The sequence below is a fragment of the Arvicanthis niloticus genome, chromosome 10, assembly GCF_011762505.2.
Source record: "Arvicanthis niloticus isolate mArvNil1 chromosome 10, mArvNil1.pat.X, whole genome shotgun sequence".
Taxonomy (NCBI): domain Eukaryota; kingdom Metazoa; phylum Chordata; class Mammalia; order Rodentia; family Muridae; genus Arvicanthis; species Arvicanthis niloticus.
The window spans coordinates 49,266,994-49,283,509 of NC_047667.1; positions in this window are offsets into that span (position 1 = coordinate 49,266,994).

Consider the following 16,516-nt stretch of genomic DNA (forward strand, 5'->3'; position numbering starts at 1 on the left):
TATTATATACTATAATATATATATAATATATTATATATTATATTTTATACTATATTATATACTATATACTATATACTATATACTATATACTATATACTATATACTATATACTATATACTATATTATATATTACAATATATAAAATATATATTATATATTATATATACACACATACATATATATATAATACTTATGCTTGCTTTAACTAGCCATTTTGAAAGTTTCATAAATGTTCATATAAATGAAAGATAAAAATTAATAGAACTATAAAAGCTGATGAATTTGACTTTCGTTTATAAGGTTTGACTTTATACGTTATTGTATACATTCAATGGCATTTTTATCTTCATAAGATGAATGCTATGCAAAATAAACATTCATCAAAGGTAAAAAACTGTTAAATGAAAAACGAGATAAAAATCACATTTCATGTGTATATTAAACACTGCATTTAGGAATCATGAATAATTGCACAACTAGGATTATCTGTGAGATCCAATGTAGAGAATTTCATTGTCCTTTTTCTTTTATTCATTAGACTTTTTACCTTTTATAATTCAGAAAGTTCAATTGAGCCATAATAGTCTCATAACAGAAGCTTCAAAGAAGTGTTCCATTGGGCTGGAGAGATGACTCAGCGGTTAAGAATACTAACTACTCTTCCAGAGGTCCTGAGTTCAATTCCCAGCAACCACATGGTGGCTCACAACCATCTGTAATGGGATCTGATGCCGTTTTCTAGTGAGTCTGAAGACAGCTACAGTGTACTCATTCATATACATCAAATAAATAATTTTTTTAAAAAAAAGAAGTGTTCCATGAAGTTAAAATAACTTACCAATACAAAGAGTCAGGGGAGCACATAAACTTGTCAGCTAATAAAAGATAATCAAGATGGTAAGTTGGGACATTTCTTTCTGACTCAAGGAATAGACATGCCATGTGCCCAGTCACACAGATTGTGGTTAAGATTCATCTCACTAAACTGCAAATGACTCATAAGTGCGTTCTTCATACAAGAAATAAGCAAAGGGTGGAGACAGTAGATTACCTACAAGAGAATACATGGAAACTGTATCTTCACTGTATTGATGGTAGTGTGGTTTCACATGTGTGCCAAAACTCATTGAACTATCCACTTTGAATGTTATATTTTATTTTGTGTAAATCATACTTTAATAAAAATAAAGATTCTATAGCATTTAAGATAAACTCTAGTATAATATGTACTGGTAATATATGGGTTGACAGTATCAAACTTGATAATGAACAGCTAAAATTCTACTGTTTCGAGAATCTGAAACAAAAATTCACCTCTTGCCGGGCGGTGGTGGCGCACGCCTTTAATACCAGCCCTTGGGAGGCAAAGGCAGGCAGATTTCTGAATTCAAGGCCAGCCTGGTCTACAGAGTGAGTTCCAGGACAGCCAGGGCTACACAGAGAAACCCTATCTCGAAAAACAAAAAACAACAACAAAAAAAGAACCATAGCATGAAAAATCCACCTCTCTTCAAAAGATTATTATGACTTCGAAATTCTACCAGTACTGAGCTACACCTATCAAAGTTTTAAACTTTAAACATTCCCAGCAAAACATTATTTGCAAAGGAATGGAGTAAGTACTCAAACAATCCTCTAATTTCTCTAAGAAGAAATTACTTTTGAGCAGTGCCATCTATGGAAGGAATGTCTCTGTGTGGACACAGGTACATGAGTGCAGGATCCAGTGTAAAGAGTATCTTCAGGTGAGCTGTGACTGGTTCATTAGATCTGCCTGTTCGGGAGGTCAGGGCATCTCCAGGATGAGACATGGCCTGGGTCAAAGGAGGTGCCCAAGAATCAGTGGAGGTAACCTTAGCTATGACTCATTACATTGGGAACATGGAGCCTGAAGAGGCCACCTCCTGTATCCAGACAGGAACCTCAGTGGATCGATAGAAACACCAACCCATCCACAAAACTTTCAACCCCAAATTTATCCTGTCTACAAGTAATGCAGGCACTGGGGATGGAGCAGAGACTGGGGGAATAGCCAACCAATACCAGCCCAACCTGAGACCCATCCCATGGGCAAGCACCAATCCCTAACACTATTAATGATACTTTGTTATACTTGCAGACAGGAGCATGTTGTCCTCTGAGAGGCTCCACCCAGCAGCTGACTCAGACACGTACAGACACCCATAGTCAAACAGTAGAGGAGCTTAGAGTCTCTTATGGAAAAATTGGAAGAAGGATTGTGGGGCCCAAAGAAGATAGGTACTCCACAGGAAGGCCAACAGAGTCAACCAACCTTGGAGCTCTCAGAGTCGTTAATCACTAACGAAAGAACGTACACGGGATGGACCTAGGCATCCCCACTCATATGTAGCAGATATACAGCTTAAGCTTCATGCGGGCCCTGAACAACTGGAGCAGGGGCTATCCCAAAAGCTGTTACCTGTACATGGGATGTGTTCTACTAGCTGGGCTGCCTTGTCTGGCCACAGTGGGAGAGTAAGAACAGAGCCTCGCAGAGATTTGAAGTGCCAGGGTGGAGAAGATACCCAGGAGGCTCCTGTCCATTCAAAGGGAAAGAGGAGAGGGGAAGATTGTGGGAGAGGGTGAGTGGGAGGAGCACAGTGAGCAGGATGTAAAGTGAATAAGAAAAAATTAAAAAAAAAAAAAAAAAGATCTCTTCTGTTCCAACTCAGACTCAAAATGCTAGAGAAACTCATTCCTGCACACCCATGCGAGGCCTCCCTAAACTCAACTCTTCCATTCTAGACCTGTGACCAAGGATGGTGGTGAAGGACGCTGACAGCTGTTAGGTGCTTCTTTACATCCACAAACCACCTTCTGTGTCATTAGGTAAACTCAGTGGCCTTTGTGTGTCACTAACGGAGGTGGGAACTATCATCATTCCTGTTTCATAGACAGGAAAACCAAGAGATCGGAGATAGAAGCAAACACTGTACACTGAAGACCGCTCAGAGATACTCCCTGATACTTGTCAATGGGCTGTATTCAGATCATCTTCACAGGGAAACCTTGAACCTGGTAAAAGACTGCATTTCATAACCAATCTCTGTTATGAAAAGTTGAAAATGCATAGTAAATTATTGTGCTGAAAATATGAATAAGGGTCAGGTTTTATCTTTACATAAATTATTTCAATTTCCAAGTCTTGGAATTGGGACACTGAAACTCAAATTCTCACTGGTTATATGTGTTGCTCTCCTAGACCTTAATCTCACCTACAAAGTTGGTATGTCTTAATTCCTACAACTACTGAGAAATCAAATAAGTAATGAATACCAAATAGTCCATTTACTGCAAGTTATCAAGTTATTATTTACTCATAATAATCCAAATTTGTACAGGAATTATAAGTATATGTTATCAATTATCAAAAGGATTTTTCTATAGTAATTATAATTTTTGTTCTTCTTTAAAATGTGTTTTATCTTCTGTGTGTGCGCTCAAGGATATGTGGACACATCACATACACACAGGTGCCCACAGGGGTCAGAAGAGAGTATTAGATGCCCTAGAACTGGAGTTAGAGGCCCTTGTGAGCCATATGAATGGTGGGAGCCAACCTGGTTTCTTTGCAAGAGAAAGAGCAGCAAGTGTGCTTAACCACTGAACCATTTCTCTAGCCCTTCAATTAGTTTTTCTTTTTGAGACGTTGTCTCATTATTCTGGAACTCACTGTGTAGACCAGGCTGGCCTTGAGCTCACATCAATCTACCTGCCTCTGCCTCCTTCTTCTGTTTCCCTCAGCATCTTGCTTCTTCTCCTACCAGCCTCCTTGCCTCCACTTGGAAGAAGTGGTCCTTTAGCAAATTTGTTAACTCATTGCAACAAGGCACCATCTCAAACCTTCCTAAATGTTAGCACCACACAAATATTGGATGCAGCAGTTATCCTGTGTAATGGAAGGGTCTCTGCTATCCCCTTTATGGCCTTCAAAATCTCCTTACTCTAAAGTTACTCCAAGAAATCATTTAGTTTTCTCTTTTTCCTCTGTCCCCATACAACTTTGCTACAGCAGGATAAATGCCAGCAGACAGCTCCTGAGAATATAGGAAGAGAAAATGCATTTAAAAGGTTGTAAACACGTTTGACTCCGTCTTTTCAATTTATTTTATTATGAAAACTGTCAAAAATAACTATTGTTGAAGAGACAGGTTCTGAAAACCAAAACAGAACTAAGGAGACTAAGCCCCAGATCCAGGGGTAGATAGATAACTCTGACTCCATTAGGCACCCCACAGATACACCATGCTGCAGAGTGAGAACTGGTCACATACGTACGTTCTACTGGCAGCTTTTCCTGCTGTAACAATACACTCAGCTCGGGGTATTTGCAAAGAAATGGCATTTAGCACACGGTTTTAAAGGCTCAAAGCCCAAGATTGGATGAGGTCCCATTGTTCTGGCTTCCAGTGACTGTATGGAGAGTGGCAATTCTGCTTTCCCCTCAAAAAAATAAGAAAAAAAAAAAATGTATTAGAAGCAATTGGTCCTATCTCCAACAATAATAGAGAAGATAGAAGAAGGAGCTACTTCCATAACAGCCTTCTCAAGAACAAGAGTCCATGAGAACTACATTAAGACCTAGTATCTTCCCATTCTGACCCACCTTTTAAACATAAACAGCACCTCCAAATACCTACTTCTGGAACTTCTTCCTCTCCTCTTCTCTTTCTCCTCTCCTCTCCTCTCCTCTCCTCTCCTCTCCTCTCCTCTCCTCTCCTCTCCTCTCCTCTCCTCTCCTCTCCTCTCCTCTCCCCTCCCCTCTTCTCTCTTTTCTTTCCCTGCCTCCCTCCCTTCCTCTCTGCCCCTCTCCCTCCCTATCTCCTTCCTTCCCTTCCTCCTTTCCTTCCTTTGACAGGGTTTTACTATGTATCCCAGACTGACCATGGACTCGCGGTAATCTTCCTGCCAAAACCTCTAAGTGCTGGGATCACATGCACTTCTTATGTAACTAACACAGGGCATGGAAGGCACAGTGGAGTGGTGTCTGGAGTATGGCAGACCCTCAGCAGAACTTTAAGAAAATGACAAAGGCTTCATGGGTAAGGTGGGGACTGTTGATTGTGGTGTAAGAAAATTCTTTCTCTTGCTTTCAGTGACTGTTTTCTTGTAGCAAATGTGTCCCAGTTTACTTTTAAATTGAACCAGTTCCTGAGTCAAATGGAAGACAATAATGTTCAGCACTGCGGGTTTAAATCTATCGTCAGGCAATCTAGTGCTAGCTGCTCTGAGAGAGAATTTTCTCATCCCCCCCCGCCCCCCCCCCCCCGTTCAGATCAAGACATTGTGCACCTCTGGGAGTAAGAAATACACATCTTTGAAAAGCTCATGTCTATTGGATGGAAGACATGGCAAGAGGAAAATTTCTCGTCTTACTGCAGTTCCCAGCTCCTGTAGCAAAGGAGATTATGCCCATGGATAGAGACCCAAGCTACCTCTCCAGCTCATGAACAGAAACAGCTCTTTAAAAAGCCAAAGAGGAAAAGTGTGGGACCGTGAAAGGATAGCTTGGTTTCTGGTGGAGCACTGGCTAGAGATTACCGGAGACCCACCCTGCAAGGGACGGCATACATTTTGCCACACTCCCAGACTTTGGCACCTTTCAGTCACGTAGGGCAATGCCCCTACAGCCCCTCCCAAGAAAGAGGTTTGTGTCACCTAGCACAGGTAGAGGGCATGACTGTAGGCCTCAGAACCTCAAGAGATCTCCATATTAATGAGATACCTAAAGGCCAGAGGGCATAGCCAATTAAAGCATTCCTTCCCAGACCCTCCTCCTTTCAAACTTATCCAAAGGCTCACCCTGGGGGTGCAGGGGGTGAGGTAGGCTTCATCCACTTTTCACCATGACAATAAACCTTTTAAAACCATGGACTTCCTTGTGTCTTTGGGACCCCACCGTGGGGAACCGCGGAGCAGGGCTTTGACTACCGAGCTGCTGCTTAATCTCCCACGAGAAGACTTCTCTATGTTCCAGCCACCGCGCCCAGCCAACTCAAGCAAGCTAGCTGACCCAGCCAAGCGAGTGCCATAACCAAGAGTCTTCTACCCTGCGGGTCACTGCCAGAGCTTCTCCCTCATCCCTCTAGGCTGCAGGCCGGTTCAGTCTATATGCCCACTTTGTCTCAGTTCTTCTGCGGCTCCCAGAAGCATCTGGGAGCCCAAGAACAGAGACCACCAGTCTCCCAGTCAGCCACTTCGGTCCGGAGACTCCCACTCAGGAGCTCTGCCCCCTCAGGACTTCAGACTGAGATCTCTCCACGCCTGGGGGAGCCCCATGGCTTAGCATCGGCCCATGCCATGTGGAAGAAAGTCAGTCAAGTTTCCGTGCTTCTGCCTCCCTAAGCCATGGCAGACATTCGGGAACCACAACACAGCCCAAGAAGACCCACGCCCATGCGTGAGCTACAGACCTGCAAAAAAGAAAGAAAACATATTTTTTTACAACAGCATTTTTGGTTATTTAAAATAACTTTTAAATTTAAATATATTTTGATCATATTGCCCTTCCCCCAAGTCCTTCTAGATCCTCTCCCCACAACTCACCCAACTTTAAGTTCTTTTTCAAAAACAAAAACAAAAAACAAAACCAAATATCCTCCAGACAAGAAAATAAAATAAAACTATACCAAAGAAGAAAAGAATCACCGAACTTTAACCAAATAAAAACACACAGAAAACTTGGAGTCTATTATATGTTGGCAATTACATATGCATACCCAGAACATACAGTCTGTCCTGGAGTGGTTGACATATCCAGTGAGTCTATTGGAGAAAACTGGTTTCCCCTCTCTCAGCAGGTATAAGTGGCAGTTCAGATGCTAAACTTTATCCTAGAGGTTGGGTTTTTATTCATTCATTCATTCATTCATTCTATAAAAAAATAACAAAAGAAAACATAACAAGGTAAAAACTATTGAATTCAGATTAGGACAAGACAAACCATCAGAAGGAAAAGATCCCAAGAGAAGGCACAAGAGTCAGACTCATTCATTCATTCACTCAGGAATCTTATAAAAACACTAAACAGGAAGCCATGATATACACACAGAGGCCCTGGTTTAGGCCTGGGCAGGCCCTGTGCTTGCTGCCTCAGTCTCTGTGAATTCTGATGAGCTTTGATCATGTTGATTTAATGGTTTGTTTTTCTGATGTCCCCCACCTTCGCTAGTGCTTACACTTTTTTCACCTCCTTTCCTACAGGGTTCCTTGTACTCTGAAGGGAGGGATTAAACGGAAGAGACACCTCACTTATGGCTGAGTGTCCCAAGGTCTCTAACTGTCTGCATAGTGCCTGGCTGTGGATCTTTATATTTGATCCCAAGTGCTGCAGGAGGAAGCTCTGCTGATGGCTGAACAAGGCACTGGCCTATGAGTGTAGCAGAATATTATTAGGAGCCATTTTATTGCTACATTTCTTTTAATTTTTTTTTAGACCAGTATTATCTGGTTTTCCTCTAGGTCCCTGGGCTATTTAGTCTCAAGCTCTTGGTCACCCAAGCAGTGTCAGGCATGGTTTGCCTCTTATGGAGTGGGCCTCAAGTCAATCAGTTATTGGTTGGCTACTCCCACGGGCTTTGTGCCATCACTACCCTAGTATATCTAGCATGCCACACCATTATAGATAAAGTGTTTGTGGCTGGTTTGGTGTTTAAATTTCCCCTTTGGCAGCTGCAGAGCACCTTCCTATACCAAAGACACTAGAGCATAGGGGTGGAGACAGTGTGTAGGCCCCAGCTCAACTTTTCCATGTTCAATGAGCTACATAGGTGTTGTCTTCAGTAACAGGGCCTTGCTGTCAGTTTGTGGAGAACAACCTAGGCATGGCAACAGCCTGAGTTGTTTGGGGATTCTTATGGGGAGAAAATATGTTTTTATAAGGAGAGATAAACCAGCTATTTGAGATAAGCAGCTTCATACTTGTCTTCCTGCTGCTGGTCTGCTTCAGGAGCTGTTGATTTGGAGATGTCAAATATCTTGGAGGTGAATTTGTCAATGGACATGTGAGGGGTGTGTGTGTGTGTGTGTGTGTGTGTGTGTGTGTGTGTACTAAGGTTTAAAGATTGTGTGTATGTCTCCTGTCACCAAAAGATTTATTTATAAGAAAAGTAAAAGAGGGGAGAAGGAGAGGGGAGGGGAGAAGAGGAGGGGAGAGGAGAGGAGAGGAGAGGAGAGGAGAGGAGAGGAGAGGAGAGGAGAGGAGAGGAGAGGAGAGGAGAGAGATTTCTTTTATACCCAGCTCTTCTGCAAAGTCAGCAGAAACTGGTTCTGCCCTGAATCTTGTTTCTGCTGGGAGTGTCTCAAGTAGCATCTATTACCTCTCTCCTGCCTCCCAAGCTACTAGGCCAGAACTGATGGGCTGTGCTCCTATCTGCTCCTCACTGCTGCTTTTAGCTCATTCTCACTCCTTTTACCTAAAATGTCCCAGCTTTGAACCTCATCATCCTTATCATCATTCCTGCCTCTTCTCGTTGCAGAACTCTGTCAACCCCATAGTCACTCTCCTTATGTCTCAGAGACTTTTCAGCTCACGATTCACTGCTACTCACTAAGAAAATGCTTCTTCGTTCCTGTTGATTTCAGCTCCATATTGATGATGCACTGAACACTGCCTTCACCAGTCTTTGGTGTCCTCCCCTCCAATGGATTCTTGTTAACGCCACCTCTGCTAGTCTTCCCATGGTCCACCTCCAGTCCTGTCCCTTCCAAGATGCACAACCATATGTCACCTCAAACATCCTATGCTCAGCTCTCAATCTGCTCCTTCCAGTTCACTCCCTACAGTTCCCCTCTGCACCAAAGTCTTTGCCCACAAGGACCTGCTCCATTAATTCTATCATTTGCTCTTTGTCCTTCATCCCTTCAAGCTCTGACTTGCTTCACCCTCTTTTAGAGCCATGGTCTATCATTATGAAAACTTTTGCACACAGCCTCAACTTCTTGTTTCTTTTTCAGCCCAAATTCAGTCATTCATGTTGACAGGAATTGTTTGCCTGAAGAGCTCTGAACTTCAAATGGACCTAAAACTACTGCAATCCCACATCCATGTCCTCTTAGACTCCTAGATGGTAATTTCCTACTTTTCCTCTCTCCTCAAACTTCCAGTGCCTTTCTTCATTCTTCTTCTCAAATGATGAAAAATAGAAACAACTGGAAGATAAATTCTTTTGGTTCCTATCCTTTCAAATGATGATTTACCAACTACTGTGGCACCTTCTCTTCTTGGTCCAGTGTTTCTGCAAGTGGACTACCCCATCTCCTAAGGCTAACTCCCTCATATGTACAACTAGTTCCTTCTTCCTGCCAACTCTTCCCTCTCATTGGATTGTTCCACTGCACACAAGTGTACCACTGCATACACATGTACCACTGCACACAAGTGTACCACTGCATACCAGTGTACCATTGCACACAAGTGTACCACTGCACACCAGCGTACTACCCTCCCAAGCACATTGTCTCTTACTTTTCTTCCCTGTCACCATTGATGAAAATAATTCTCCCAGTTGTTGAAGCCAAAACACATGTGGTCATTGATTTTTGTTTTTTGTTTGGTTGGTTTTCTTCTTTTTTTAGTTTTTAATAAATACATTATCTTCAGCAGTATAATAAAAGCTCATTTGATAACATAATAAACAGTACTCCAATCAACTTTTTCAAGCCCAGAGAATGAAACCTGTCAATTCATATTTTGCTTCAAATATTACAAACTCCATTCTTGTCAACATTGGGATTTTAATCTTGCCTAACATTGTTGAATTTCTCATGCGGATAAACTCCGCCCAGTGACTGAATCTGAAAAGTCAAGCATGCAAGCCTGTCATCTGAAAAGTTCTTCAATGAATTCCATGTGCTTGCTCTTACATTTTATTTCTTTGGGTGCCTGCTGCCTTAAAGTGTTAAAAGATGACTAACATAGTGGTGTGCTCAACTATATATTAGAGAAAATCATGTTGAGAGACTCAACATTTTTCAAAATCATTAGATTTATAATTGAATGATTGAGGCACATTTTTTTAGGACTGTGGGGGCTGTAGATACTTTCAATGACTTCAGCCAAAAAGGAATCCCCAGTGAGGAGGCAAGCTGGTATCCGAAGTTAAGATGGTAGTTGTTCTGCATTCTTTCCAAGCTTTCTAATAACTTTCCCACTCTGCTTTTTAAAGTTTGCCCATTTACTGGATGAAAATATGGAACCTAAGTTTTGTAATATTGGCTTGAATGCTATATCTAACAAAGATAATGCAAGTAAACAACCAGATTTTTTTTTTTTTTGGCTTGTTTTCTGTTATTTTTACAGGGTCTCCTTGTAGGCCAAGCTAGTTTAAACTTGCCATGTAACCAAGACTCACCTTTGAATTCTTGATCTCTACCTCCAAAGTAATCGGTGGTTGGTTTCAGACACCAAACAAGGAGCTGAGATGCATATTTTACACACCAAAGCAGAGTTGGACACCAGGTTCTCCCAGCATCCCTCAGTCTTAGTATACCCTGCCCCCTAACCCTGAACTTTCCAGCCCAGGTTGGGGTGCCTTTCCCCATTTTGGTGTCATGGTCAAGTCCTCCCCACCCCTTACTCTGTGTATCTGAATGTCTCACTGTCTCTCTGTCTCTGTCTCTGTCTCAGTCTCTCACCTCTCATCTGTCATCTCTCTGTGTGCACACTTTCTCTCTTTCTCTTCCCCCTCCCATCTCTCCTTCCCTATGGCAACTTCACTGGCCTTTATACTTTTGATTTGGCTTGAATTGGCTCATTTAGGCAGAAGAGAAATAACTTACCAATAGGGTTACAAGTATGCACTACCAGGTTAACAGAATTTATAATTGAAGTTTTTAAAATGGTATCTGCCTGTAGAAATCTATTAGTAACAGAAAGCTTGTCTATCATACACCAAGGCACTAGATTCAACCCTGACTACCACAAAGGAAATACAAAGTAACCTTGATTTTAAAGATGGTATTTTTTAAGACCTTTTATTGCTACCCTACAACCTAGAAGAAAAAATAGCTTCTTCATCTCTCCTCTGGAGTGCACATAGGATTTAAAAGTGTCTAAACCACATACACAGAAAGTATAAACTGCAAATTTATTTTCTTAGAGAGTCTGGTTACTTTTTTAAATATGGGTTTGCTAAAAGTTATTCTTACATGATTGAAGTTTTTAAATTATTTCTGATATTAATAATTATTAGTTTTTATTATTAAGTATTAATAAAAAGTCTTTAAAAAGCATCACTTTGGCTACTGCATTGGGTATAGTTCCTGGGAGGAGAAAGGTGGGAATATTCTTCCATATTCTCTGAATTGTAAAAATACTCACCTTATACTGCAAACACGAGAGCATAACAATACATTTGTACAATGGATGGGAAGTTTCAGGCCACACAGACATAAAGTTGCAGTTACACTCAGTAGGACTTCCTCAAAGTCTAGTGTCTACAGTGAGATAAATTCAGTTTTCTTCTTTCCTCAGAGGTTTCAAACAGCTGAGATAGGAAACTGAACATGATGGCCGGCCTTAATCTTTCCTCTCCAAATATTTTCCTTGATGTCAGTCTAACTACATAATTCAATACTGTTCAATGGATCTGTAATGAGCTTGCAAAATGAAGGGAATTTTCTCACTCATTTGCTTGAAATATTGGCTCGAGTTCATCTTTTTAAACAAAAATTAAGCTCCAAAAATGCCCACAAGTTCAGCTACTGAAACTCCTCTAAGGATCTTCCTAGCCAGTGGTCCCGTGGTTTGGGTCATCCTGAGGCCTGTGCCCTTAGTCCCACATGGTCATTCTTGACTTCTCTTTCTTTCACGCCAAATAAACAGCCCACCAAGGAATCGTGCTGGTTTTACTTCCAAAACCCAGTTGCTCCTCAGCTGTCCTGCTACTATATATGAGTCTAGACAAATAGCATCTAGTATTTAGATTAAGACAGTGGTCTCCTACCTGGCCTCCATGCATCTACCTTCACTGCCCCATGCAGTAAGCAAAGTGATGTGTGAGCATACGTCCACCGTGTTAGCTCTCTCCACAAAGACCTGCAGTGCTTGCCTCACTTGCTCAGAGTCAACACAGAAACTGATAAGGCCTTTCCCTACTTCTTTTTTCACCCTTATCCTGTTCCCCTATGACTCACTCCAGCTCTGCTGGTCATCCATTTTGTTATAGCCACCACCACCACCCCTTTCCTTCTTACTCCTGGGAAAGTCTAGAACATTCTCTACAAGGCTTTTCACCACTCCTCCCTCTTCAGGAAACATTCTTCCTTCAGATGTCCATGGTGGCTATGAGCCCTGTGCTCTCACCACCCCCTTAAGGTTTTGTGTTTTCCAAAATATTGGTTTCTTGGGGACATTTTACTTAAACCCACCACTTAAAACTGTACTGTCACAGTACTTGGTGTTCTTCATTATGTCTTTCTTCATAACCCTCACCTTCTAATATCCTGCATAACTTCAAGTTTTGCCTCTTCCCTACAGACACCATAAAGAAATCAAAAGAAAATTGATTGATTCATATCAATAGTGCCAGTGACTAGTAAGTATTTATCATATAACAGACATCAAATTTTTGATAGACACTCTTAACAGCTCAGCTAGGTGATCTACATTATCTTGGCCAGTAGCTACACTCACCACTTTACCACCAATAGTCTCTATTATCGTGTACCTGATCTAGCAGTACCACAAGCTTCTTAGTAGCCAATCATAACTCCCTGCATCCTTCCACCGCACAAATCATAAAGATCGCCTTCCATGTCATCATAGTTTCCTCTCCTGTTGCTGTGATAAAAATATCCTGACCAAAGCAATTTTAGTGAGAAAAGGCCTATTTGGCTCAAAATTCCATGTTACAATTTCATCATTGCAGGAGAGTCAAAGGGACAAGAACCTAAAGCAGCTCATCATGTCACATCCATAGTCAAGAGTAAAGAAAAATTAACATTTAATAACTAATTAATATACGCGTGTTAGTGCTCAGCTAGCTCTCTCCACTTACACAGTCCAGGTCTCACTTCCTAGAAAAGGATTCCACCTATCAGTGAGTAGGTCCTTCCATGTCAGTTAAGCCAGTTAAGAAAATCCTTCACCAGTATGTCCATAGGCCAACCTAGCCCAGGCAATTCTTCACGGAAACTCCCTAAGTGATTCTACGTAGTGTCAAGCCTACAAGAGAAACTAACCATCATACACATTGCATGTCTATGGAACTGATCTGTACTGTAGATATTATCCTGACCACAGAGCCCTCACAAACCTAAGAGATAACCAGATGATTTTGTTTTAAGACAGTAGGTTTCAATGTCACTTATTACATAGCAAAAGCCTGTTAGCACATCCTTATAACATGACTTTCAGAAATTATGAACAATTCCCATCTTAGTGAGTTAGATCTTCAACACCTCCCAGTGATTTAGCCATCAATAAAATACTTCAATCTCCATCAGTTGAATAGGCCACCTATATAGCAGATATATAGATAATAAAATGCACAACACATTATAAGAAGTGAAGCATATTCTTTGCTCACATAATAATAAACACATGGACAGTGAGTGGTTTTCTTAGGATTTCTATTGCTGTGATAAAACATCAGCTTGTGGAGGAACGGGTGTATTTCAGCTTTAACTCACAGGTCCTGCTCCATTACTTAGGAAAGTCAGTGTAGGAACTCGAGATGAGAACACGGAGGCAGAAGATGATGCAGAGGCCATGGAGGAGTGCGGCTTACCTGCTTGCTCCTCCTATCTTGCTCAGTTTGTTTTCTCATCTACTTCAGGACCACCTGCCTAAGGGGTAGCATCACCCACAGTAATTTGTGCCCTCCTACATCAACTATTAATAAAGAAGGTGCCATACAGGTTTGCCTGTGACCCAGTCTTAAGAAGGTATGATGACAGCAGAGGTTCCCTCCTCTCAGATGACTCTAGCTATGTCAAATGGCCAAAAGTAAAATTAAATAAAAATAAAACTGCTCAGCACTGTGATCTTCATCCATGCAGTGTGTAGAATAGTCCAGAGATACATTGTTATCTTCAACATGTAGTTTCCAAAGTCACCATGAAAGTTTTCTTTATTCTAACTGACCAAAAGAGGAGATAAACATTCAGGAGCACACTTAGAAAGTTTATATGGGATAATCCTAGAAGTGACCAATCATTTCATAAACATTGCATTATTAGAACTTGTTGGGAAAAAGAAGGTTTGGGGATCCCAGGGTTCCTCCCGCCATGCTGTGGGTACTCGGCTGGGAACGCTTCCGGTTCCTCCAGCTGGAAGTTGGGCCCGGCTGCTCATTAACTAAAAGCCTCTCCCCAGCTCCTCACGGTTCCTCATAGCGGCGCGGCCCCAACACACGAGGAAGCCCTTGGGTTTCCAAAACTGGTTTATTCACATGGCGGATGGTGAATGGATCTGGATGCATATCCCCTAAAACCCAGGATCGACCTGAGTTAAAAGGGGAGGGGAGAAAGGGGGAGGGGCTGGAGAGGAATGTTTAATTGGCTCTACCTCTGGCCTTCAGGTACCTCATTAGTATGTAAATCTCTCTAGGGGCCTGTTCGTGCCCTCCACCTGTGTATGTGACTGAAGGGTGGTGAAGGTGGAATGGAGATTAGACCTCATGTTAGGCCCAACAAGAACTAACTAGATCACATGACCATATCCACCAGTAAGGGACACTGGGAAGTGTAGTCAGCTATGTGTCCAGGAAGTAAGATTGCCAGAGCTTTGAAAAATGTAAAACAGGAAATTCTATCTAAAAGAAAATAACATTTCTGTTGAATATTCATATGTGTTAGGAATATTCATATTTGTTGAATGTTCAAATAAAGAGGAATGAGGTCCCACTATGTAGGAAGATCTGGGGTAGCTACCACTATGTAAATGCTGGGGGCTGTGCAGCTGCAAAGTTATCTCCTGCCGGAGGATCTAATTGAGGACTGCTTGAGAGACCAAGGATTGCTGAGGCAGACAATGCCAGCCAATCAGGAGCTGCCATTTAGAAGAGATGCTTTCTTGGGACCAATGGGGCACAGGTGGAGGGTATTAAAGGAGCTTGCAGAAGCATTCAGATGAGCTTGCTACAGCATTTCTCACTTGCTCCTGGAGTCTGTGTCATTGACTCTGAGCCACCTTACCTCCAACCCCTAAGGGCAGGTTGGGTTGGGCAGCAAGTAGTCCAGGGCACAAGCAGCACTGCTACATGTCCTTTATTCGAAACTTTATATATTAGTGTGTGCGCATGCGCATGCGTGTGGGGTGTGTGCGCATGCGTGTGGGGTGTGTGCGTGTGTGTGTGTGTGTTCCCGCATGAGTTAATTGTACCACATGCATGTAGGAGCTCACAGAGACCAGAAGAGGGTATCAGCCCACTTGGAAGTGGAGTTCCAGGTAGTTTTAAGTTGCCATGTGGGTGCTAGGAACTAAACTTGGTTTCCCTTCAAAAGCAGTAAGTATTTTTCGCATGAGCCAACTCTTCAACCCCCTCACTACATATTTTTAATATGTCTGTATTAATTACTTTTTTATTGTCAACATCAAAATACCTATCCAAAGCAAATTAAGAAAGACAGGGTTTATCCGGGTCCACAGTTGAGGTTACAGCCCATCTTGGGAGGATGGACTGATAACAGGAGCATGAGGCAGCTGTTCCCACTGCACACTCAGTCAGGAGCAGAGCAAGATGAAGCTAGGTACTCATCTCTCTCCCTCGTATGCAGTCCAAGACTCTAGCCAATGGGGTAATGGCATCTACATTTTGGGTGAGTCTTCTACCTCAACTAACCTCTAGAAATTGCTTTATAGACCTGCCCAGATATTTGTCTCCTAGGCAAATCTAGATTAGTAGTTCTCAAACTGCTGGCTGTGACCCCTTTGAAAGGGTCCTTTAACTTTCAAAGGGGTCACCTAAAGCCATTGGAAAAGACAGATATTTATATTATGATTCATAACAATAGAAAAATTACAGTTATAAAGAAGTAACAAAAATAATGTTATAGTTGGGGGTCACCACAAAATGAGGAACTGGATTAAAGGGTTGCAGCATTAGGAAGGTTGAGAACCACTGGTCTAGATCCGGTCAAGCTGGCAACATTTACCATCACAATATCCCAGTCTTTTGACAGCATCTGGTACAGTTTGAATGGATCGTACAAGGCTCATGTTTGGACACTTAATCTCCAATGCTAATGATGTTGAGATGTGCAAGCCTTAAGAAGCAATTAGGTCATGAGAACAGAGCCCTTGTGAATGGATTATGCTATTATCATGGGAGTTGGCTCATTATTAAAAAAAATAAGTTTGTCACAAATTCATGTTCAGCCCTCTGTCGCCATCTCACTGTTCAGCATAAGATGACACAGCAAGAAGGCCCTTGACAAATTAGGGGAACCTTGATACTGAATGCCCAGCCTTCAGAACTGTAAGGAATAGATCTTGATTATATATAAATCACACAGGCTGTATTACTCCGTTACAGCTGCTCAAAACAGATTA